The 24,514-nt window shown below is 40.9% G+C and overlaps 1 protein-coding gene across 1 annotated transcript in view; it reads left to right on the top strand.

Annotated features, from left to right (window-relative positions):
- Positions 1-24,514, top strand: part of Slc25a53 (solute carrier family 25 member 53) — a 69,798-nt gene that overhangs the window by 31,435 nt on the left and 13,849 nt on the right. Inside the window, exon 2 of the mRNA XM_045140210.1 lies at positions 12,468-12,605. The gene's annotated coding sequence lies outside the window, so the exon portion shown is untranslated. The remainder of the gene's footprint in view (positions 1-12,467; positions 12,606-24,514) is intronic.

Genomic DNA, 24,514 nt, shown 5'->3' with positions numbered 1-24,514 from the left:
TTGGCTTTTCCTTCTTTCTATCACCTCTTCTGCAGTGTTTTCTGAGCCTTGGAGGATATAATAGAAATGAGAGATGAGACATTTAAGGAATTAGTGGTCTGTAGAGTCCAGTTTAATAAAAACAAAGCTAAATAAAAATATTTTTTTTTCGAGGTAGGGTCTCACTCTAGCCCAGGCTGGCCTGGAATTCACTATGTAGTCTCAGGGTGGCTTCGAACTCATGGCAGTCCTCCTACCTCTGCCTCCTGAGTGCTGGGATTAATAAAAACATTTTTAAAGGGGATGGAGGAATGGCTTAGCGTTTAAAGCACATACCTGCAAAGCCAAAGGACCCAGGTTCGATTCCCCAGGACCCATGTGAGACAGCTGCACAAGGTGGTATTTGCATCTGGAGTTTGCTTGCAGTGGCTGGAGGCCCTGATGTGCCCATTCTCTGTTTCCATCTCCATCTCTCTCCCTTGCTCTCTTTCTCAAATAAATAAATTAAAAAAATTTTAAAAAGGCAAAGCAAGCACTGTAAAGTATCCCCTGAATCTAACAATAAAAGATCTATCTTTGTCTCATAGCAGTTTGAGTGAAGTAGCAGGGCGTATGACCACTGATAGTGGTTTAAGGAATTCATGAGGATGGTAGACTAGAACATGTGGCTACCATTACCTCCAGTAACCTGTGCCATAAATTCACTTGGACCTCACATCTTTGATAGTTACAAACTTTAACATGTTGATATGGAAAAGATCATCAAGGAAAAATGGAATAATAATCCAATACAACAATAAAACTTTGTATAGCTTGTTAGTATGAGAAATTGCAAATAGACATAAAATTAGAGTAACTAGTATAATGAGCAGACACCTACACAACAATCTGCTTCAATAATTAGCCATTTCTAAAAATAAATAAATAAATGAAAGCCCAGTATGGTGGCTCACATTTATAATCCTAACATTAGAGAGGTGGAGGCAGGAGAATTACAAGGTCAGGGCCAGCCTGGTCTACACGATTTTGGGCCAGCTTGGAATACAGCAAGACCCTAGCTCAAAAAAAAAAAAATAGAAATTTCTGCTCATAATTTAAATGGAACATACCCATGTGTAAGTGAGTATGTGTATATACACATGGTTTTATATATATATAATGTTGTAAGTTTACTCATTTGTTTGCATTTATCTGTATTCTTACAATTAGTATTCACAATACTTCTATGGTCACTCATGAGTCTGCACAGAGTGCCAGGTACTCAGTGTTCCCAGCTAAGATTGAATAGGGGACACACTGCCTTTTGTATTTCAGCTCTTATCTTATGCTGTAAGTGTTCTTTCTTATTGCTTTTTTTGAGGTAGGATCTCACTCTAGATCAAGCTGACCTGAATCTCACCTTTAGTCCCAGGCTTGCCTTGAATGAACATGGGTTCTTCTACCTCAAACTCCAGAGTGCTGGGATTAAAGGCATATGCACCACGCCTGGTGTAATTGCCCTTTTCATGGACTACTTAATACCAAATTTGGGTCATTTATTGATGGTTTCACTATTTAAAGGGATTGCTAATAATAAGGCTAAAGCTCAAAGGATGTGGTGTGTCTCATGAAGAACATATATGTAGTAGATAAGTTTCATTCAGGTTTGGGTTATAATGTTATTGGCTTAGAGATCAGTATTAATGGATCAACATGATATATTCTTTAAAAAGGAAGAGGAAGTTTGCCAATGTATAGATGAGACTTTTCTGGAAATTTATAACATTTTTAGTGTGCAATGAAACTATGGAAAATTAGCTAAATTTGTGGCTTCATTCTTCTATGTTTGGATTAACTCACTTAGTATAAGTTTTTCCAGTTCTGTTGTTTTTCCTACAAATTTCATAACTTCATTGAGGGGATGAAAACCAAAACAAATTATTTTTTTTCTTTTCACAATTTTTGTTAACATTTTCCATGATTATAAAAAATATCCCATGGTAATACCCTCCCCCCCCACTTTCCCCTTTGAAATTCCATTCTCCATCATATTACCTCCCCATCAAAACAAATTATTTGAAAATACTGTAACAAAACCTAATTTTCTGTGCTAGTAAAAAAATAAATATGGCCGGGCGTGGTGGTGTATGCCTTTAATCCCAGCACTCAGGAGGCAGAGGTAGGAGAATTGCCGTGAGTTCGAGGCCACCCTGAGGCTCCATAGTGAATTCCAGGTCAGCCTGGGCTAGAGTGAGACCCTACCTCAAAAAATCAAAAAAAAAAAAACAAAAACAAAAACAAAAGCAAACATATATATATGAGTAAAGGATAGTGGACAGCATTGTTTTAAAGCTAAAAGACAAATAAATTTGCAGTCAGTAAAATGTTTAAAATGTTATCCCTACCATTTCAGATTTTCAGGATCAAATTTATCTCATTTTTTTGTTTATTTATTTGAGAGTGACAGACAGACAAAGAGATAGAAAGAGGCAGAGAGAGAATGAGTGTGCCAGGGCCTCCAGCCACTGCAAACGAACTCCAGATGCATGTGCCACCTTGTGCATCTGGCTGACATGGGTCCTGGGGAATTGAGCCTCGAACCGGGGTCCTTAGGCTTCTCAGGCAAACACTTAACCACTAAGCCATCTCTCCAGCCCTCTTTTAACTTTTTATTGACCCTTATATATATATACATGATGTATTTAAAATATTTTTATTGCTCTTGTTTCTCTTCAGATCAAATAGATCTTTCACCTTTTACTAAAATTTTTTTTTTATATATGTATGTTTTTGACTTGCAAATGAACACCAGATCCTTATGCCGCTTTTTGGAATTGCCTTTATGTGGGTGCTGGAGAAATGAACCCGGGCTTTGCAAGCAAGTGCCTTTAACCACTGAACAATCTCACTAGCTCCTACCTCATATATTTTTTTAATATTTACTTTATTTTTTAATTTTTTTTGTTCATTTTTTATTTATTTATTTGAGAGCGACAGACACAGGGAGAAAGACAGATCGAGGGAGAGAGATAGAATGGGCGCGCCAGGGCTTCCAGCCACTGCAAACGAACTCCAGACACGTGCGCCCCCTTGTGCATCTGGCTAACGTGGGACCTGGGGAACCGAGCCTTGAACCGGGGTCCTTAGGCTTCACAGGCAAGTGCTTAACCGCTAAGCCATCTCTCCAGCCCTACTTTATTTTTTAAAATTTTTTTTATTGACAACCTCCATGATTATAAACAATATCCCATGGTAATTCCCTCCTCCTCCCACTTTCCCCTTTGAAAGTCCATTCTCCATCATATCCCCTCCCACTCTCATTCAGTCTCTCTTTTATTTTGATGTCATCATCTTTTCCTCCTATTATGATAGTCTTTTGTAGGTAGTGTCAGGTAATGTGAGGTCATGGATATTCAGGCCATTGTGTGTCTGGGGGGAGCACGTTGTAAGGAGTCCTGCCCTTCCTTTGGCTCTTACATTCTTTCTGCCACCTCTTCCACAATGTACCCTGAGCTTTGGAAGGTGTGATAGAGATATTGCAGTGCTGAGCACTCCTCTGTTACTTCTCAGAACCTTGGTGCCTTCTGAGTCATCCCAAGGTCACTGCCATCTGAAAAGAGAAGCTTCTCTAACCAAAAGTGAGAGTAGCATCAATATATGGGTATGAACATTAAGAGAAATGCTTACTGTGCAGTTTGATGAGCAAAGTATATACATTTAGCCAAACAGCAGTAGACGCTACACCCATAGGGCTCATGACTACCCCTGTTGTAGGTTTTCAGTATCAGGGATGTATTCCTTCCCATGGAGTGGGCCTCCAGTCCAATTAGAGGGTGGTTGGTTTCCCCCATAATAGATGTGTCACTATTGCACCTGTTGGCTCATTTGGCCTGCTGGCAAAATATAAGGCTTGCAGTGTCCACTGTTGAGTATCTTCACTGATGATTTCTGTCTCCCATTGAACTGCATGCAGCATAGCTTTCTCCAGCTTTCTGTCAGCTGGTCTACATGGAGGAGGTTTTCATCTCAGGTCCAGCAGGATTTCTCAGTGACCTTGCAGTCCAAGTATATGGAGACTTCAGCAATAGGGTCTTACCATCTATTCCTGGTGGGAAACCAAGGGCTTTGGCAATGGCCTGTAATGTTTTGGGGGCATCAGAGATCTCCCTGGCCAACAACTCACTGGAAGGTATCCCATCCCTGTCACTGAAACTTTTCTAGTAATAATCTATGGCTCCTGGGTGTTAATTGTCCAAAAAAGTAGGTTTCCACATGACTTATTTATATCCTCTTAGATTTTGATTAGCCCTCCCTCCACCTTTCCTTTTCTCAATCTCTTCCCCTGACCTCACTTAGGCCTTTCACCACCCCCATTAATCTGTTCTACTTACATATATACAATGCAACCTATTAGGTCCCCGCTCCATTTTTATTCCCTTTATATCTTGATCATAATCACCTCCTATTACTTTCTTTTGTTCCCATCCCCCCTTTCCACTGAAACCCTCTTCTTTCCAGTTTGTCCTTCTATTTTAATTTTTAAATTTTTTTTCATTTATTTATTTGAGAGAGCAAAAGAGAGTGCGAGCGAGAATGGGCGCACCAGGGCCTCCAGCTGCTGCAAATGAACTCCAGATGCTCCATCTTGTGGATCTGGCTTATGTGGGTCCTGGGGACTCAAACCTAGGTCCTTTGGCTTTGCAGGCAAGCACCTTAACTGATAAGCCATCTCTGCAGCCCATGTCCTTCTATTTTAATGGGATATTTTGTTCTCCTCCATTGTCCATGACTACATGTTGTTGTGCCTAACATTATGCAAGTTTTGTACAAGTAGCAACAGCTGTTACTTTGGTTCTGGAAGACAGCATTCCAAAGCACTCTTTTCCATCACCTCTTTTGCATTGGTCCCTGAGCTTTGGTGCGTGTGTTAGGGATGAGTCATTTAATGTTAAATACTCAACTGTCACTTCTTCACAGCACTTTGATATTTTGAGTCTGCCAGTAGTCATCACCCTGTAAAACTAAAAACTCTAACCAAAAGTGCGATCAATATTAATATATGAACACAAATATAAATATTTAGAGGGAGATCTTGTGGGCACAAGCTGTAATTTACCCATATAGCCAAACAGCAATAGTATCTTTCAGCCCTAGGGCTTAGGGCTTTCTCAGTCATAGGCTATTGACTAGGTTTCTAGTACAAGGCATGAATTCTCTCAATTCCAGTCAGAAAGCTGTTGTTTACCCCTATTTTTTCCATGTCACTATTGCACCTAGTGGGCACTTCTTGCCTTCCTGGCAGTTGTGTAGCTTGTAGGGTCTGCTGCTTGTTAAGACTCTTGGCAAGTTTTCTCCCCCAGCAGGCTGCATGGAACTTTCCAGAATCATGACTGCTAGTCAGTAGGGATGAGGCTTCCAGCTCTGTTCTAGCTTGATTTATAAGTGTTCTGAAACCAAAGCATACAATGTCTTTAGCAGTAGTAGTGTCTTCATCTAATTCTAGTGGGCAACAAAATGCCTTGGCAATAAAATCTTTTTTGTTGCTGTTGTTGTTTTTTTTTAAGGTTGGGTCTCACTGTAGCCTAGGCTTACCTGGAATTTAGCATGTAGTCTCAGGGTGGCTTCGAACTCATGGTGATCCTCCTACCTCTGCTTCCCAAGTGCTGGGATTAAAGGTGTGCACCACCATGCCTGGCTAAGGAAGCAATCTTTTTGTTGTTGTTGTTGTTTTTGTTTTTTAAGGTAGGGTCTCGCTTTAGCCTAGGATATCCTGGAATTCACTATGTAGTCTCAGGCTGGCTTCAAACTCACAGCAATTCTTCTACACCTGCCTCTTGAGTGCTGGGATTAAAGGCATGTGCTACCATGCCCAGCAAATAAACACTTTTTGCCTAGTGTTTTCTTATGAAAAATACTGCATATAATCATCTTAAGAAACACATATTGTCTGGTGCCACAGCCTCTGTAACCCCAGCTCCTCAGGAGGCTGAAGCAGGAGTGTTAAAATTTCAAGGCCTACTTGAGCTATAGAATGACATCAAGGTCACTCTTGGCAACTTAATGAGATCCCGTTTTATTTTTATTTTTTAAAGACATTATTTGTCTAATAGGTGTAAGTCCCTGGGTTCAATCCTTATTACAACCCCCAAGAAATATATGTTAAGTAAGATGTCTTTAAATAGAAGTAAATACATGGGCTGAAGAGATGGCTTAGCGGTTAAGCGCTTGCCTGTGAAGCCTAAGGACCCCAGTTTGAGGCTGAATTCCCCAGGTCCCACGTTAGCCAGATGCACAAGGGGGCGCACACGTCTGGAGTTCGTTTGCAGTGGCTGGAAGCTCTGGCGTGCCCATTCTCTCTCTCTCCCTCTATCTGTCTTTCTCTCTGTGTCTGTTGCTCTCAAATGAATAAATAAATAAATGAACAAAAAATAAAAAAATAGAAGTAAATACAATGCAATTACATATTAATCATTTAAAGCAAATATAACCATAGGCTCCCAGGATCTTAACCCTACATTTATTATTATTATTAACATATTTTTTATCAATACATATCAGGACATCATGTGTTGGTACCCTCTTTTCCCTCATCCCTACAGAGGCCAGCTCCAGGTCATTAGTGACTCCCTCATCTACTTTAAGCCTTTCCCACTATGTAGCCGGGGTTGACTAGGGTGGCAAGAGGACATTGCCGGTGGAATCCAGGGCTGACCACCAGGGCTGCCCTGTACCCTTTCTGGGACCTCTGCAAACCCCATAATTTGATACAGGGTGGGAGAGTGTGCTGTATGTTGGATTAGGAGAAATTCCACCAAGTTCAGGCAAGTTGTTGCTGCCTTGGACTCCTGGGACCAGAAAGACCTGCTAGGGATATTTGTGGCTCAATTTTCTAAGTGCGAATTTTTCAAATTTTATTTTATTAGATACAGAATATTTTGAATGTAAACAACACATGTTGGTACTATCCTTTCCCTCATCCCTACCCATTTTCCGATGAGGCCCTCCTCAGTGGGGATGCAGGTCAACCCCATGGGGATTGTTGGTCATGCATTGTGGGGGCAGCAGTCAGTTATGGGGGAAAGGCAATGTCTCTTTGCATAACATCCCAACTTGTGCATCTAACAATTTTTCTGCCCTCTCTTCCGCAAAATTCCCTGAGCTATGTTGGGTGCATTTTAAATCTACTGAAGTGATGGGCTCTTAGGAGCCTCTCAATCCCTGCTTTGGTAGGTGTTGAGTGTCCTCAGTGTCTAGCTCCTTCACCCTTGTGCTGATATCAGATTCACTAAGAAAGCATCACATTTGCTCATTTCCCCAGTTCCTCTGTGGTTTCAGCTGGGGCTGGGATGAAGTGCACTGGGTCATTTACCTCCTCAGGTCCCACTCCCATCTGAAAAAGAGAAGCAAAATCTCCAATGGAGAGTGAAGTCAGCACTGGTTAAATGGAGCTACCATAATTAATTTAGAGAAAATTTAAAAAGTGTAGATCCTCTTACAGCCTAAGATTAATGGGAGCTTGACGTTGGAAAGCAAAATCGTTATTTGGATAATATTCTGACTTGTTTCCCAGTTCTAGATATGGTTTCCTTAAGTGTGGAATTTTTCAAAAAATTATTTGCATATGTGTGTGTGTATATGTGCACGTGAATGCACACATGAACATCAGGGCCTGTTGCCACAGTAATTGGGCACCAGACCCATGGGCCACTTTTTGTATCTAGCTTATGTGGGTGGCTTTGGGGCTTGACAAACAAAATCCTTTAACCATATTCCTAGCCTCTAAGTGTGGAATTTTGATCGTGATCACCCATCTGTTAGCCACCATGAGGGTTCATCGCAGCCTTTTGTACATGAAATGGGACAGAACAGGGAGATGACACGGGAAAGAAAGACCTAGAATGACTGTACACTGCCTTTTTTATATAATTTCTTGAGGTTGGGTTTCACTCTAGTCCAGGTTAACCTGGAATTCTGTATGTAGTCTGGAACTCAAAGCGATCCTACTACCTCTGCCTCCCAAGTGCTGGGATTAAAGGTGTGTGCCACCATGCCTAGCTATACTGCCCTTTTTAGTTCTATATTATTATTTTATTACTGTTTGTGGTAGAGTTTCACTGTAGCTCAGGCTATCCAGGAATTCACTATGTAGTCAAGTTGGCCTTGAACTCACAGTGATCCTCCTACCTCTGCCTCAAAAGTGCTTGGACTAAAAGCTCCTTGTTTGTTTTGAGAATGAGTATCTTTTGGATACCCCATGCTATTCCTTGACTCACAGCAATCCCCCTGCCTCAGGCCAGCTTCCACATGCCTATTACTACTCTCTTCTCTAGGCCTCACTGCAGTTTTTTGTTTTGTTTGTCTGACAGAGGATCAAAAAATATAAAATAAAAAAATAAATAAAAATAAAATGATCACCTAAGGAAATATTTTCCAGGATTAACCTGTCGGCTCAAAGAAACCACTGCAACTACATCTTGAGCTTGTAACACAACTTGTGTCATCCATGATCCATGGGGCACTGGCTTTGCAGGCACAAAAGTTGTAAGACTTAGAGAGTGATGTAGGCTCACACCAAGGTTCCAGAAAGTCACTGAGGCCAGGCAATGTATGGCAGTGTCAGATTCCTTATAATGAGACCTTAGGAAGCCAGTGCATAAAGCTGAGCAGGTAAAACCTAAGTTGCAATAAAGACCCAAGGACATTTGAGATTGCGGAAACCTACAGGCACAAAGTACAGCCAGTTCAAGAGAGGTCCCATGTACTATAGGTGGAAGAGCTGTAGAGACCACATAATTCTACCTCAAGCCCCATGGGCTGGAGAGATGGCTTAGCAGTTAAAGCACATGTCTGTAAAGCCTGAGGACCCAGGTTTGATTCTCCAGGTCCCACATAAGCCATCTCAAGCCCCAGATGCTAAGCACAAACCTGTGGGATTTAATGTTTGTTCTACATTAAAAAAAAATATTTATTTGAGAGAGAGAGAGAGAAAGGTTGCACCTGGCTTTACATGGGTACTGGGGAATGGGGCAGTCAGGTATTGCAAGCAAGTACCTTAACTGCTAAGCCATCTCTCTAGCCCTTTGCTGCTTCTAAAAGAAATATTTATTTATTTATTTATTTATTCGCACATGTGTGTATGTGTGGGGAGAGTTGGACCACAGTCCCTTACCTCTGCAAATGAATGTCAGATGCTTCTATTTATTTATCACTTATTATTTTATTTTCTTATTCTTTTTTTTTTTTTCGAGGTAGGGTTTCACTCTAGTTCAGGCTGATCTGGAATTCATTATGTAATCTCAGGGTAGCCTCAAACTCATGGCCATCCTCCTACCTCTGCCTCGTGAGTACTGGGATTAAAGGCATGCACCACCACGCCCTGCTTATATTTTACTTTATTTTAATAGTGTTTGGTTTTTCAAGGCAGGGTCTCGCTCTAGCCCAAGCTGACCTGGAATTCACTATGTAGTCTCAGGGTGGCCTCAAACTCACAGCAATCCTCCTACCTCTGCCTTCTGAGTTCTAGGATTAAAGGTGTGCACTACCACACTGGCTTGACTTTTTCTTTTTGGTGTTGTTTTGATTTTTCAAGGTAGGGTCTCGCTGTAGCCCAGGCTGACCTGGAATTCACTATATACTCTCAGGCTGGCCTCAAACTCACTGCAATCCTCCTACCTTTGTCTCCTAAGTGCTGGGATTAAAGGTGTGCACCACCACACTTGGCGAATGTCAGATGCTTGCACCACTTTTTGCATCCAGTTTAGTGCGTGGCTGGGAAATTGAACCTGGACGTGTAGGCTTTGTAAGTAAGTACTTTTAACTGAGTCATTTCTCCAGCTGTTTTGCTAGGTTTTGTCTTGCTTTAACCCAGTTTTTCCTAGCTGTGTCCTCATTCCTTCATTGTGCAATGGGAATGTTTATTCTATGCCAGTGATAAGCAGGACCACACCTCTACCATGCCTGCTTACATATACATACCTCTTGCCAGCTATTTAACCATGAACAACATATGTCTGTTTTTGTGTAAAAGCAAATTTGGGGACTAGGGATATCTCTTAGCAGTTAATGGTGCTTGCTTTCAAAGCCTACTGGCCCAGGTTCAATTCATCAGCATCCATGTAAAGCCAGGTCCATGTGTCTGAAATGAAGTTTACAGCCATAGGAGACTCTGGCACACCTATATGCACATGTGCGCATGCGCATGCACGCACGCGCGCGCACACACACACACACACACACACACACACACACACACACAAATAAAAATTAAGGCTGGGCATGGTGGTGAATGCCATTAGTCACAGCACTTGGTAGGCAGAGGTAAGAGTGAGTTCGAGGCCAGCCTGAGACTACATAGTAAATTCTAGGTCAGCATAGGCTAGAGTGAGAACCTACCTTGAAAAAACAAAAAAATAGTAGAAAAAAGTGAAAAAATTAAAATAGCTCCAGGGAGAGGGGGAGCTTTCACATTTACCTTTATTTACCTTTTTCTCTTCTGTGCTTGAAAGCTTGTTTCTTTTCTTTTATTTCTTTTTTCCTTTTTGTTTTTTTTGGAGTTCTTGAGGTGGGGTATCACTCTAGCCCAGGCCAAACTGGAATTCACTATGTAGTCTCAGGTTGGCCTCGAACTCATGGCCATCCTCCTACCTCTGCCTCCCGAGTTCTTGGATAAAAGGCGTGTGCCACCATGCCCAGATTCCTCCCCCCCTTTTGAAAATAAGAGAAAGACAGAGAGAGTGGGCATGTTAGGGCCTTTCAGCCACTATGAATGAACTCCAGTCGTATGCTCCCCCTTGTGCACATGCATTGTATACTTGTGTCACTGCATCTGGCTATGTGGGATCTGGAGATTTGAACATGTGTTCTTAGGCTTCACAGGCAAGTGCCTTACCTGCTAAGCTATCTCTCCAGTCCTCTTGTTTCTTTTTAATAGTGAATATATTACACAAGTAATATTTTAAAAGGCCAAATAAGAGCTGGGTGTGGTGGAGCATGCCTTTAATCCCAGCACTTGGGAGGCAGAGGTAGGAGGATGGCCATGAGTTTGAGGCCATCCTGAGACTACATAGTGAGTTCCAGGTCAGCCTGAGCTAGAGTGAGTCCTTACCTTGAAAAACAAAAACAAACAAACAAAAAAGGGCCAAACAATAAAGAAAAGCTAATCAGCAATCTATACAAAAATATTGGGATAATTTTCCTCAGTGTTCTCTTTCATTCCATCTCCTGTCTTACCCTTGGACTTCTGCAGATCCTTGGCTGGCCAGCCCCTGTCCCCCAAAGTTCATGAGTTATCCTTCTGTGTAGGATTTGAGCTACTGCCCCCTGCCCCTTTTATTGAGCATTTTTCCAGTGCTATAAATCAAGCCCAAGTAACCTGGGACTTCATACATCTTAGGTGAATTTTCTACCACTGACCTACATACATCACCAGTTCTTTCTTCTCTCTTCCTTCCAGTATGAGCCGCCTCAGCTTGATGCATAGAGCACCTTCCCTCCCCAAATAATAAAGCATCCTACAGTGCCCTTTGAATGCAAAGACAGTTCCTGCTGTAAGAGGAATTTTTTAATTTATTTTTTTATTAATTAATTTTGTACTCAGTAAATACAGTCATGTTAGTACCATTGTTAGGGTCATCCGTGTCCTACCCCGACCCTTGGTCCCTCCTTGTTGAGGTATATGGGTTATGAATTGTGGAGTTAGCCCACAGACATGGGTAGGAGAAGTGTCTCTGTGTATCATGACCCAACATGTGGCTCTGACATTCTTTTCGTTCCCTTTTCTGCAAAATTTCCCAAAAATTTTATAGCAGATCTCACTGTGTGTTGTTGTCCTCCATAACCCTCCTGCTACTGGTGCCTGGATAACTTTCAGCCAGAGCTAGCAGAGGAAAAGCAGGAAGTGGGGCCAGGCTATAAAATTTCAGGTCCAACTTCAAGAGATCATGCTGGAACTTACAATGAAGTGAACTTCCTGCTGACTAGCTCTTATATTGCTGGACAGTATTATGCAAGTTCCTGGGGAATAATGAATATCAACAGCATTAATAAGCAGGTTACCCTGTAAGCTATGCACCTAACCAGATAGACAAGTGCAATAGTGGCACATAGCCTATACAGGTAGTCAGCATTTATCTGATTGGATATGAGGCACGCCCAGTGGGAGAGAACTCATATCTGGCATGGTAAACCAAGTCAGAATCTTGTGCAAAGGAAAGTCATAGACTCCAGAAAGAAGTTTCCACTGGTATTTGGTGAATAAGAGTGACTATACCCATCAAAAAGTCTCTTAAATAACTATGCTTATCCTCTTTTTTGTGTTTTCAAGGTAGGGTCTTGCTGTAGCCCAGGTTGACCTGGAATTCACTATGTATTCTCAGGTTGTCTCAAACTTAGAGTGCTCCTCCTACCTCCTGAGTGCTAGGATTAGAATTACACCACCCACACTCCCAGCACTGATCATCTTTAATCCATGCTGCTCTGACTCTTGTTTGAATAATCTGATTTTTCTACAGATGGCAGTGAAAACAGTGGAGAATCAAGGTCCATTAACGTGACAAGAAAAGACAGCTGATTGCCCAGAACAAGATGAGCCACCTCTATCACAACAGCCAGGGTTCAGGAGACAATACAGAGGAAGTGGTGATTTAAACGTGAGTACTGCCATCACTGCTAGTATGACAACCGGCTCCAGGGAGATGTTGATAGACACTTGAGGATACTTGAGACTCATCTAAGCAGAAATTCATAGGCTGTAGGGAGCTTTACACTAAAGAAGACTTATACCCACCAAGGTTCAAGAAACACTGGAGAAGAGGGGCATGAATGATTGTAAGATCCACAGGGTGGAAAGGAATATTCTCAGGCATTGTCTCCCCCAACAGAAGTCAACTGATGCACTCATAACCCTACAGTGAAAACCCAACTGAAGAGGGCTTTCAGTGGCATGGGAGTGGGGGAAAGGGGTTATAAAAGTATAATCCAATGGGAATGTTTATACAGTGAAGTTCATAATTAATAAAATTAAAAACTGAAAAAAAAACTTCAGGACCTTGTGACCCACTTCCTTCAGCAAGGCTGTACATCCTAAAGGTTCCACAACCTTCTCAAACAATGCCATAAGCTGGAGACCAAGTGTTTAAAACACATGAGCCTGTGGAGGATATTTTTGCATTTGAACTACAACATTCTATCTGTGACCCCCATAGGCTCATGGCCATTTCATAATACAAAATGCATTTTGTCCAACTATGCAAGTGCCCATAATCTTTAACAGTCCCAACACCATTCAAAAATCCAAAATCTTGTACTGGAGAGATGGCTTAGTGGTTAAGCACTTGCCTGTGAAGCCTAAGGACCTCGGTTCAAGGCTTGGTTCCCTAGGACCCACGTTAGCCTGATGCACAAGGGGACACACTCGTCTAGAGTTCATTTGCAGTGGCTGGAAGCCCTGGCATATCCATTCTTTCTCTCTCTCCCTCTTTCTCTCTCTGTTTGTTGCTCTCAAATATAAAAGAAAGTCCAAAGTCTCTTTTGGGGACCAAAGTAATCTCTTTATTGTGACATTCAATTAAATAAAAATTCAAATTATGTACTTCAACATGTAATGCAACAGAGTAAGCATTCATATTCTAAAAGAGATGAATGGTGGCACTGGATAAAAGTAAGTCTGAAACACAGAAGGGAACACAAAATCCTGCAGCTTCCTGTCCAGAATCTGAGACACATGATGAAATCATATGGGTTCCAAAGTGTTGAGGTAGCCCCACCACTGCAGAAATGCCAGTGGTAGAACTCATATTTTCTCTATTTGTATGGCTCCTCTCTGAGCCTATAGCTTTTCTTGGAGGACATTCAATGTTTCAGGCATCTCTAACATACTGGGGACTCCATCAAAACTTAGGCTTCATCTTCACTTCTTCAGGCAATGGCTTCTCAGTTGGCTCTCTGAAACTGTAGTGAAATACTCCATAATTATATTAGCCTTGCAACTTACATTCCTCCAAAATCATTACTATGTAGACAATATTGCCAAATTCTGTTGCTAGCTTTGGATTAAGTCTTCCTTCCTCGAACCAAAAATGTAGTCACAAGGTATAATGGTTTCTGTGTGTCTTAGTTGCTAAATCTGTGGAAACACTTTCCTAGACAGTTGATTTTGAGTAAGAAATCCCTTCTTTGTTTAGGCTTTCTCAGTTCAAAAGAGTTTTCATTCTTACAAGTTAGAGCTTTCAGTGGGTGAGGTTTTGTCCTCAGGGAACCCTTTTTATTGTCCCAGTGAAGACAGTGAGGTTTCTCGTTAATCAAATTCATCTTTCTTAACATTTACAAATGTTTTGTTCTCTACATTCTCCATGACCAGAATTTTAAACTTCGTCACAAACTTTCCTTTCTAAATTTCACTTTTTCATACATCTTTGCTTCTTTTCTCTTTGATCTGAATAAGCACAGTAATAGTAACCATGACACACCTTAAGTTCTTACAGTTTTGAGGGAATGCACTCCATCATGGTGAGGAAAGCATGATAGCAGGAGTAGGAGACTAGCTTGTCATATTGCAGCAAGAGTGAGGAAGTGGAGGATGAAAAGGAAGTGAGGTAAGGCTATAAAACCCCAGGACCTACCCCCCAGTGACCCACTTCCTTTAGCAGTCCTGAAGGTTCCTGGGCCTTCTCAAACAGTGTCACAAGCTGAGCACCAAGTTTTCGAACACATGAACCTATGGGGAACATTTTGCATTTATGTCCCAATAGTCATCAACAGTCTTACCCAGCTGTAGACACTCTGGACTCCACAACCAACCTTCCAGGCAAGATGTACCCACTGTTGCAATAGTGGCATGGCTGTTACAGTAGTAAATGACTACTTTCTGATTGTATTTGAGACCAGCTCCACAGGAGAAATTCATGCCTACTACTGTAAACCTGGTCAAAAGCTTATGACTGGGGAGGTCATAGGCCCTATAGGGGAGACTACTACTCTTGTTATGCTAAATTGACAGGTTGTCAATCTACCTTTTAAAAGTTCATGTTTATGCCCATCAATTAGTACTGACCTTAGCCTTGACAACAGAACTTTCTTTTTTAAAAATATTTTATTTTTATTTATTTATTTAAGATAGAGATACAGAAATAGGCATGTAGAGGGAGAAAAAGAGAATGGGCATGCCAGGGCCTCCAGCCACTGCAAACGAACTCCAGATGCATGCACGCCCTTGTGCATCTGGCTTATGTGAGTCCTGGAGAGTCAAACCTGGGTCCTTTGGCTTTGAAGACAAGCTCAATGGGTAAAATGCTTGTTGCATTAGCTGGAGACTCTTAGTTTGGATTCCCCAGAACCCATGGAAAATATAATTTCATACTTTTGTTCCTTTCATATTGACAAAAATTTAGTTTTAACATTTATTATTTTAAAATTCAAAAAAATTGTTACACATGTGTGAGGGGAGTGTGGATGTGCATGTGTATGTGGGGATATATGTACATGTATATATGTATAGAGGCCAGAAACAACCTAAGATGTCATCTTCAAGAATGCCATCCACTTCCTTTAAGGCATAGTCTATATCATTAGCCTGGAGCTTATCAATTAGGCTATACAGGCTGGTAGCAATCTCCAGGGATTTTCCTGGCTCTGCTTCAACACTGGGACTACAGGCATGTAGTACTACAACCAGTATTTTTATATAGGCACTGGCGATGAAATTCAGGTCCTCATGATTGCACTACAAGCACTATATACAGACTGAACTATCTCCTCATCTCCTCCTAGAATTTATCATTTTTCATGTACATTTTTATAAGTTATAAGTTTTATAAGTATTATTATTTTTTATTTTTATTTTTTTGGCTTTTCAAGGTAGGATCTCACTCTGGCTCAGGCTGACCTGGAATTAGCTATGTAGTCTCAGGATGGTCTTAAATTCACAGTGATCCTCCTACCTCTGCCTCCAAGTGCTGGAATTAAAGGCGTGTGCCACCACACCCGACATTAGTTGTATTTTTATTTATTATTTATTTTCAAGCAAAGAGAGACAGACAGACACAGAGAGAAAGGGTGTGTCAGGGCCTCTAGCCACTGTAAACAAACTCCAGATGCATGTGCCCCTTGTACATCTGGCTTACATGGGTATTGGGGAATCGAACCTGTGTCCTTGGGCTTCACAGGCAAATGCTGTAACTGCTAAGCCATCTCTCCAGCCCATAAGTTGTATTTTTAGATAACCTAATACATATTTACAATATGTAATGATCAAGTCAATGTAGCAGTAATTCATATCTCCTTATTCATTAAAAAACTTTTGATTTATATAAATTTGTACATATTTATAAATATTGTATATTTAAATACAGGTATATAATATGTACTGTTTGAATCAGTTTAATTAATATTTTCATGTCTATCATTACTTTGTATTTCAATTAATGGAGATCCTCTTAGTAATTCAGGAAATATATATCAGATGATTTGGAACTGTAGTCACCTCACCTCATTGTACTGTGGGATGAATGTTTTACTTTAACTGTTTTGACAACAAGGTATTTGGTAACAAGATATACTAAAGAAGATTTAGTCCACAATTATGTAACATCAACATTTATTTCTCAAATTTATCTGGAATTTGTAGATAGCATTGTTATGGTTAATCTGGATTGTCAATTTTACAGGATCTAGAATCATCTAGCAGAAAAATTTCTAGGCATGCCAGTGAAGGAGTTTCTAGGTTAAGTTAATTGAGGTTGAAAAACCTATCCTAATCATGTGTGGTACTATTCCATAGGCTGGGATCCCACACTGAATAAAAAGGAGAAAGTGAACTAATCATAAGCATTTATTGCTCTCTGCTTACTGACTGTGGATTATGACCACCTGTCTCAGGCTTCTGCTTCCATGGTTTTTCTGACATGATGAATTATACTCTTGAGCTGGAAGCCAAAATGTCCTCCCTTAAGTTGACATTGTCAAATATTTTGTTGCAGCAGTAAGAAAAGTAACTAATACAGAAATTTGGTAGCAAGAAGTAGGGATATTGTGATATACCCTACCATGTGGTCTGTAGGCTTTTGGAATTGGTTTGCAGGAGGAATATGGAAGAGTATAGAACTTTGGGCTAAAAGAATTTTTATAATGCCATAAGTATTCTGCTGTGAGTTTGGAAGACCAAAATTTTAAGAGAAATGCAGACAGTTGAGGCCCAGCTCATGAAGTTTCAGAGGGGGATAAAGAACTTTATCAGAAACTGTGCTAGATGTATATTCCAAAAAAATAATCTGGCTGCATTCTTTCTGTATCCTGAGAACTTTAGTGAAGTTGAAGTTAAAAGAAATGTATTAATGTGTTTAATGGAGGAAATTTCAAGGCATAATAGTATTGAAAGTGTGTCATAGTTACTACTTACTGTTCTTATTCAATCTACAGAGAAAGAGAACAAAAAGATATGCAAAAAACTGAAGTTTAGAAAGGAAAGGTTTGTGGCCAAGTTTAAAGTTGCAGTCAAGGAGAAATGCAGAGGACAAAAGCATCTGTAATTGTTAAGATTAGCAATACTAACAAGAAACTACACTGGAACAATAGGAAATTGAACCAGAAGGCAAAACCCCAGTTGCTAAAAGTTCTAACTTGTGAATTCAAGTTCATTTAAAATGAGAGAGTCTAAAACTGAGAATGCTGCTAAAGGGGCTTCTGGTAGAAATAAAATATAAAGGAAAGTGTTTCCCTAGTGTTGCACTCAAGTTCTCATTGCTGGTAGAAATTGCCCAACCAAGAGGAGATTGTGGGAAAAAAGAGGTTTATTTTGGCTTACAGGCTCGAGGGGGAAGCTCCATGATGGCAGGGAAAATGATGGCATGAGCAGAGGGTGCACATCACCCCCTGGCCAACATCAGGCAGAAATCAGGAACAGGAGAGTGTGCCAAACACTGGCATGGGGAAACTGGCTATAGCACCCATAAGCCCACCAACAATATACTCCCTTCAGGAGGTGTTAATTCCCAAATCTCCATCAGCTGGGAAACTAGCATTCAGAACACCTGAGATTATAGGGGACACCTGAATCAAACCAACACATTCTGCCCCTGGCCCCCATAAACTGATAATTATACATGATGTAAAATGCAATGCATTCATCCAAATTTAAAAGTTCCCATAGTTTTTATCAATTCCAATGATGTTCATACATCCCCATAGTCCAAGATCTTTTAACTGAGCCATAATACCAAAAAATCCCCCCAAAAAACTCATAATGGCACAGAATAAACATTCAGACTGAAAAAAGATGGCATTGGGTATAGCAAATAAATACTCAAGCAATACATGATTTAAACAGGGCAAACACCAAACTCTGTAGCTCCAAGTCCAACAACTCTAGCCTGTTAAAAGTCTCCAAGTCCAATAATTCTTACCAGCAATAAGTCTCTGAAGTTCCATTTCTACACCTGTACCTAGGCTCACAGTCTTGGAAAACTTCATCGGGGCCGGCAGGTTTCCTTAGCAGCCGTCTTGTGGTCCTGGCATCTCCACTGGGTCTCCACTGTAATCCATGGTTCATCTTCACAGGTCCATCAGGTTTCCATGCAGGCATCCAGCAAACTTGCTTCACACTGCCCATGGTCATTTCCAAAACACAAGACCATGTTGCAAACTCAATGACCCTCTCTTTCCTGCATTTCGTATACTCCACAATACCAGGTGGGGTGACAATTTATTAGTCCAGGGGGGAATAAATCAGACTTTGAAGAACAGGACACTCCTTGAACACTCAGGACCCTTCAAAAGAGTCTACATTCTTCTTGTTGCCCCTGTTCAGGTCAGCTGGCCCAATCTCAAAGGCTGTAATCTCTCAGTTGCAGCTGAACAGATAGCAGTTTCGACCTAAAGATTTCTTTCTGTGCCATATCCCTCTGCTCACACCAGTTCATTTCTACATAAAGCAACCCTGCACAACTTCTCAGGACACAGACATAATAGCAAGTCTCTCACACAAACTGTTTCAATGCCAGTCCAAGCAAAGCTCTTTCTCACTCTAATAACCCAAACCTCACTGTCCTTATTTCTTATTGCATTCAGGTCATTCAACTCTGACCAGAATAGTCCATTAATCTGTACTTATAGCACTGCAATGCATCTCTTAGGCCAAGGTTTCAAATCCTTCCACATTCCTTTTGAAAATAAACTCCAAAAGGTCCAAGTCACACAGTCACCTGTCTAGCAGCAAATGACACCACTCCTTGGTACCAACGTTACTGTTGCAGTCAGGTTCACATTGCTGGTAGAAATCACCCAACCAAGAGCAGCTTGTGGGGAAAAGAGGTTTATTTTGGCTTTCGGGATCTAGGGGAAAACTCCATGATTGCAGGGGAAAATGATGGCATGAGCAGAGGGTGATCATATGGTCATCATAAGGTGGACCATAGCAACAGGAGAGTGTGCCCAACACTGGCAAGGGGAAACTGGCTATAACACCCATAAGCTCGCCCCCAATAATATACTACCTCCAGGAGGCTTTAATTTCCAATTGCCATCAGCTGTGGAGCCTAGCATTCAGAATACTTAAGTTTATGGGGGACACCTGAATCAAGCCACCATACCCAGGGTGAGCACACAAAAGCTGATGCAACTGTAATCTAAGGGATTCAGGATTTATCCCAAGCTGGAACTAGAACTTGGCATCATCACAAAAATGATAGTATTTTTCATGCATTAAAAGATACAAGATTGATGGGGGGTCATGGATTCTTGTGTCATTATTCCAGAGAGCAATTGAAGCCAGACAACGTATGGTAAGTTCATAGTTCCTGCAAGGAGACCCTCAAAGGGCAGTATGTGAAGCTATGAAAGTGAAGCCTAAATTGCAGTAGAGATCTCAGGATATTGGAGATCCCAGAACCATGGTGTATCTGCTGAGGAATGCTGAAGGCATGGAGAGGAGCTGGTCTAAGAGAGGGGCTAGATGTTTCATAAATGGTAGAGCTCAGGGAATAGAGGATACCCAAGCTTTTGGAACTCGATTTATTACAAGTCCCAGATACTGAATATGGAGCTGCAGGATTTCTTATTTTCTCTATTGGGTTTTGGTCCTGATTTGATTCAATCTTTCCTTGTTAGCCTACCATTCGTCTCATTTGGAATAGAAACACTAGTCTGTGTCATTTTATATTGGAAATATATTACTTGTTTACTAATTGTTATAGGGTCTCTCAGTTAAGCAATTGCTTTGAGTCTCAGAAGGAACTTTGGGCTTTTGAACAGTGTTGGGACTATAAAAAACTATGGGGACTTTCAAAGTTGTACTGAATACAGTTTGCACTATGACATGGTCATGAGCCTATTGGAATAAAAAGTGGACGATTATGGCTTAAAAGTGATATATTTGGGGGCTGGAGAGATGACTCAGTAGTTAAAGGCACTTTTTTTTTTTTTTTGCAAAGTCTTCCAGCCTGGGTTGAATTCACTAGCCACACATGTAATGCTAGATGGGCATTCATTTGCCATGGCAGGTGACCCTGGTATGCCTACACCCACCCACATGTGCAATTAAATACACTGTTTTGTTTAAAAAGTTATATATTTGGTTGGCAAGTTGATAAGGGGTAGAATTATGATGACTAATCTTGATTCTCTACTTGACCATCTAGACTTAGGTCTAGAATCACCATGGATATGTGTCTCTGGAAATATCTGTGAGGGAATTTCTAGACTAGGTTAATTGAGTTGGGAAGGCATACCCTAACTTTAAGCAGCACCATTCCGTACTCTGAGGTCCAAAACTGAACCAAAAGGAGAATGTGAACTGAGAATGAGCATTTCTCTCTGCTTCTTTTTTTTTTTTTTGGCCTTTTTATTTTTTGTGGTTTTTTATATTAATTAATTAATTAATTTTTATTTTATTTTTTAAACTTTTGCTTTTTTATCTTTTCAAAATTTTTATTAACATTTTCCATAATTATAAAAAATATCCCATGGTAATACCCCCCCCGCACGTTCCCCTTTGAAATTCCATTCTCCATCATATTACCTCCCCATCTCAATCATTCTACTTACATATATACAATACCAACCTATTAAGTACACCCCTCCCTTCTCTTCCCTTTATATCTCCTTTTTAACTTACTGGCCTCTGCTACTAAGTATTTTCCTTCTCATGCAGAAGCCCATTCATCTGTAGCTAGGATCCACATATGAGGGAGAACATGTAGCGCTTGGCTTTCTGGGCCTGGGTTACCTCACTTAGTATAATCCTTTCCAGATCCATCCATTTTTCTACAAATTTCATAACTTCATTTTTCTTTACCGCTGAGTAGGACTCCATTGTATAAATGTGCCACATCTTCATTATCCACTCATCAGTTGAGGGACATCTAGGCTGGTTCCATTTCCCAGCTATTATAAATTGAGTAGCAATAAACATGGTTGAGCATGTACTTCTAAGGAAATGAGATGAGTCCTTAGGATATATGCCTAGGAGTGCTATAGCTGGGTCATATGGTAGGTCAATCTTTAGCTGTTTTAGGAACTTCCACACTGATTTCCACAATGGCTGGCCCAGAATGCATTCCCACCAAAAGTGTAGAAGGGTTCCTCTTCTTCCACATCCCCGCCAACATTTATGATCATTTGTTTTCATGATGGTAGCCAATCTGACAGGAGTGAGATGGAACTTCAATGTAGTTTTAATCTGCATTTCTTTGATGACTAGTGATGTAGGACATTTTTTTAGATGCTTATATGCCATTCGTATTTCTTCCTTTGAGAATGCTCTATTTAGCTCCATAGCCCATTTTTTGACTGGCTTGTTTGATTCCTTATTATTTAACTTTTGAGTTCTTTGTATATCCTAGATATTAATCCTCTATCAGATATATAGCTGGCGAAGATTTTTTCCCATTCTGTAGGTTGCCTCTTTGCTTTATTCACTTTATTTTATTCCTTTGTAGTGCAAAATCTTTGTAATTTCATGAGGTCCCAGTGATTAATCTGTGAATATTATGCCACAGAAAGGAAGATTTCTCAAAGAAGACAAAAGTATGCAGCAAAAGGATCTAGGAAAATGAAAGCATGAGACAGATATCACAGAAACAAGAGAATATAGTTTCAAGGAAGGGAAGATAATGCAAAAGAAAGTCACTCAAAGGCCAGTTTCTCCTGAAATGACAAAAAACTGGAAAGGAAAACGCCTATGTATGTATGTATATATATATGTGGATGGATGGATGTATGAATGTATATTTTGGGTTTTTTTTGAGGTAGGGTTTTTACTCTAGCCCAGGTTGTCCTGAAACTCACTCTATATCACCAGGCTGACATCAAACTCATAGCAAACCTCCTTTCTCAGCTTCCTGAGTACTGGGATCAAAGGCACATGCCACCATGCCTGGCAATGCACTAAGTTTAAATAAAGCATATTAGAAACAGATTCTCAAAAAAAAAAAAAAAAAAACACAAAAAAAAATCCTTTTTTTTTTCACTTAACCTTGTTGATCAGGGCAGGTCTTCAGTATCTTCTTGTTTGAGAAGATATATATTTATTTCATGAATAAATGAAAAGCCAGTATCACACAAAGTGAAATAGACTTATCAACTTCACATCATTTAAAAATATTTATTTGAGAGAATGGGGGGGGATGTATGGGCACACCAGGGACTTCTTGCCACTGCAAATGTATTCTAGATGCATGTATCATTTTGTGCATCTGACTTTATATGGGCATTGGGGAATCAAATCCAGGTCATTAGGATTTTACAAGCTGGTACATTCAACTACTGAGCCGCCTCTCCAGCCCCTTCATTTTTTTTTAAATTTTTTATTTATTTGAGAGCGACAGACACAGAGAGAAAGACAGATAGAGGGAGAGAGAGAGAATGGGCACGCCAGGGCTTCCAGCCTCTGCAAATGAACTCCAGACACGTGCGTCCCCTTGTGCATCTGGCTAACGTGGGACCTGGGGAACCAAGCCTCGAACTGGGGTCCTTAGGCTTCACAGGCAAGCGCTTAACCGCTAAGCCATCTCTCCAGCCCCAGCCCCTTCATTTTTGAGGCAATGAAAATGCACTCAATTTCAAGTTTACATGACAAGAGAAGAGGATGTGAAGAAAGGAGAATGAGCAGGTTTTCTTTCTCATTTATTTACACATATTGCCATAGAGTTATACTCTTATGTTCCCTTTCCCTTGTCCCCATTCCACTATGGACCCACTCAATGGGGTATTCACTATAGGGTTATAAGTATTCAATGTGCGGGTCATAAATGCACCAGTAATTCTCTGTGTATGGGACAATGCCTCCGTAATCTCTTCCCCACCTCATGGCTCTTATAATCTTTCCACTTGCTTTCCCTCAATGTTCCCTGGGCTTTGGAGAGTGTGATATAAATCTTCTTTAGTGTTGAGCTGTCAGAAGCTTCTGATTTTCTTACAAAGAAGATTTTAAAAGCACTGATATATAATGAATTTCCAAGTTAACTGCAGTGAACATTATGTACTTTCTGAGAGAAATTATGGCTGCATACACTGTGAGTCAATCATTCAACAACACAGTTAATGAGAACAGGTAAGCAACAAAGGCATGAAGTACAATGATATAATGTGGGCTTAAGGCTATTTGTGAGGTGATAGGAAAGATGAAAGAGGGTTGGGGCTATTGTGGTTTTGGAAGACTGAGTGGCCCAGGAAGGTCATGGAGGAGGAGTCCCCTTTGGATCCTGACAGAGAGATGGAAATGACTGATAAACACTCAGAGGGATGGAGGGAGTGAGCTTCTTGAGGCATTTCCCATTGTCACTTCTCAGCTAAAGGGTCCCAAGCAGTGAACCTCCCAATGTCCAGATTCTGGACTTGAGGGCTAAGGAGACTGAGGCTTAAGACCAGCATGGAATGTTGGAGGCCACAGAGCTGTGATGGGCAGAGTACAGGAGGCTGAGCCCCACTACTCTACTAAGAGATGAGTGAATCTCCAGGAGAGAGGCCCTGAATGATATTAGGGGTAGGTGTGTGTGGTGGTTTGGTTCAGGTGTCCCCCATAAACTAAGGTGTTCTGAATGCTAGACTCCCAGCTGATGGAGATTTGGGAATTAATGCCTCCTGGAGAGAGTATATTGTTGGGGGCGGGCTTATGGGTATTATAGCCAGTTTCCCCTTGCTAGTTTTTGGCACACTCTTCTGTTCCTGTTGTCCACCTTATGTGGGCCAGGGGGTGATGTCCACCCTCTGCTCATGCAGTCGTTTTCCTCTGCCATCGTAGAGTTTCCCCCTTGAGCCTGTAAGCAAAATAAACCTCTTTTTCCCCCACAAGCTATTCTTGGTTGGGTGATTTCAACCAGCAGTGTGAACCTGACTGAAATAGTATGGAACAGAATAAGAGGCCAGGGGCAAGCAGGGCTGAGAGTGTGATTCCAGAAGAAGCATTCCAAAGCAGGATCTGAATATAGCAGCCCAGAGAAGGCTGCATGAGGTGGCTTATTTATTTATTTATTTTTGTAGCACTTGGCTTCTACATCTTCTTCTGAGCCTCAGCCCACTCTCCTTTTGTTCCAATTGAGTGGGTAGTATAGCCTGCTAATGTAACTAC

The sequence above is a fragment of the Jaculus jaculus genome, chromosome X (assembly GCF_020740685.1).
Source record: "Jaculus jaculus isolate mJacJac1 chromosome X, mJacJac1.mat.Y.cur, whole genome shotgun sequence".
Classification (NCBI taxonomy): domain Eukaryota; kingdom Metazoa; phylum Chordata; class Mammalia; order Rodentia; family Dipodidae; genus Jaculus; species Jaculus jaculus.
This window is presented reverse-complemented; position numbering and strand designations above follow the sequence as displayed.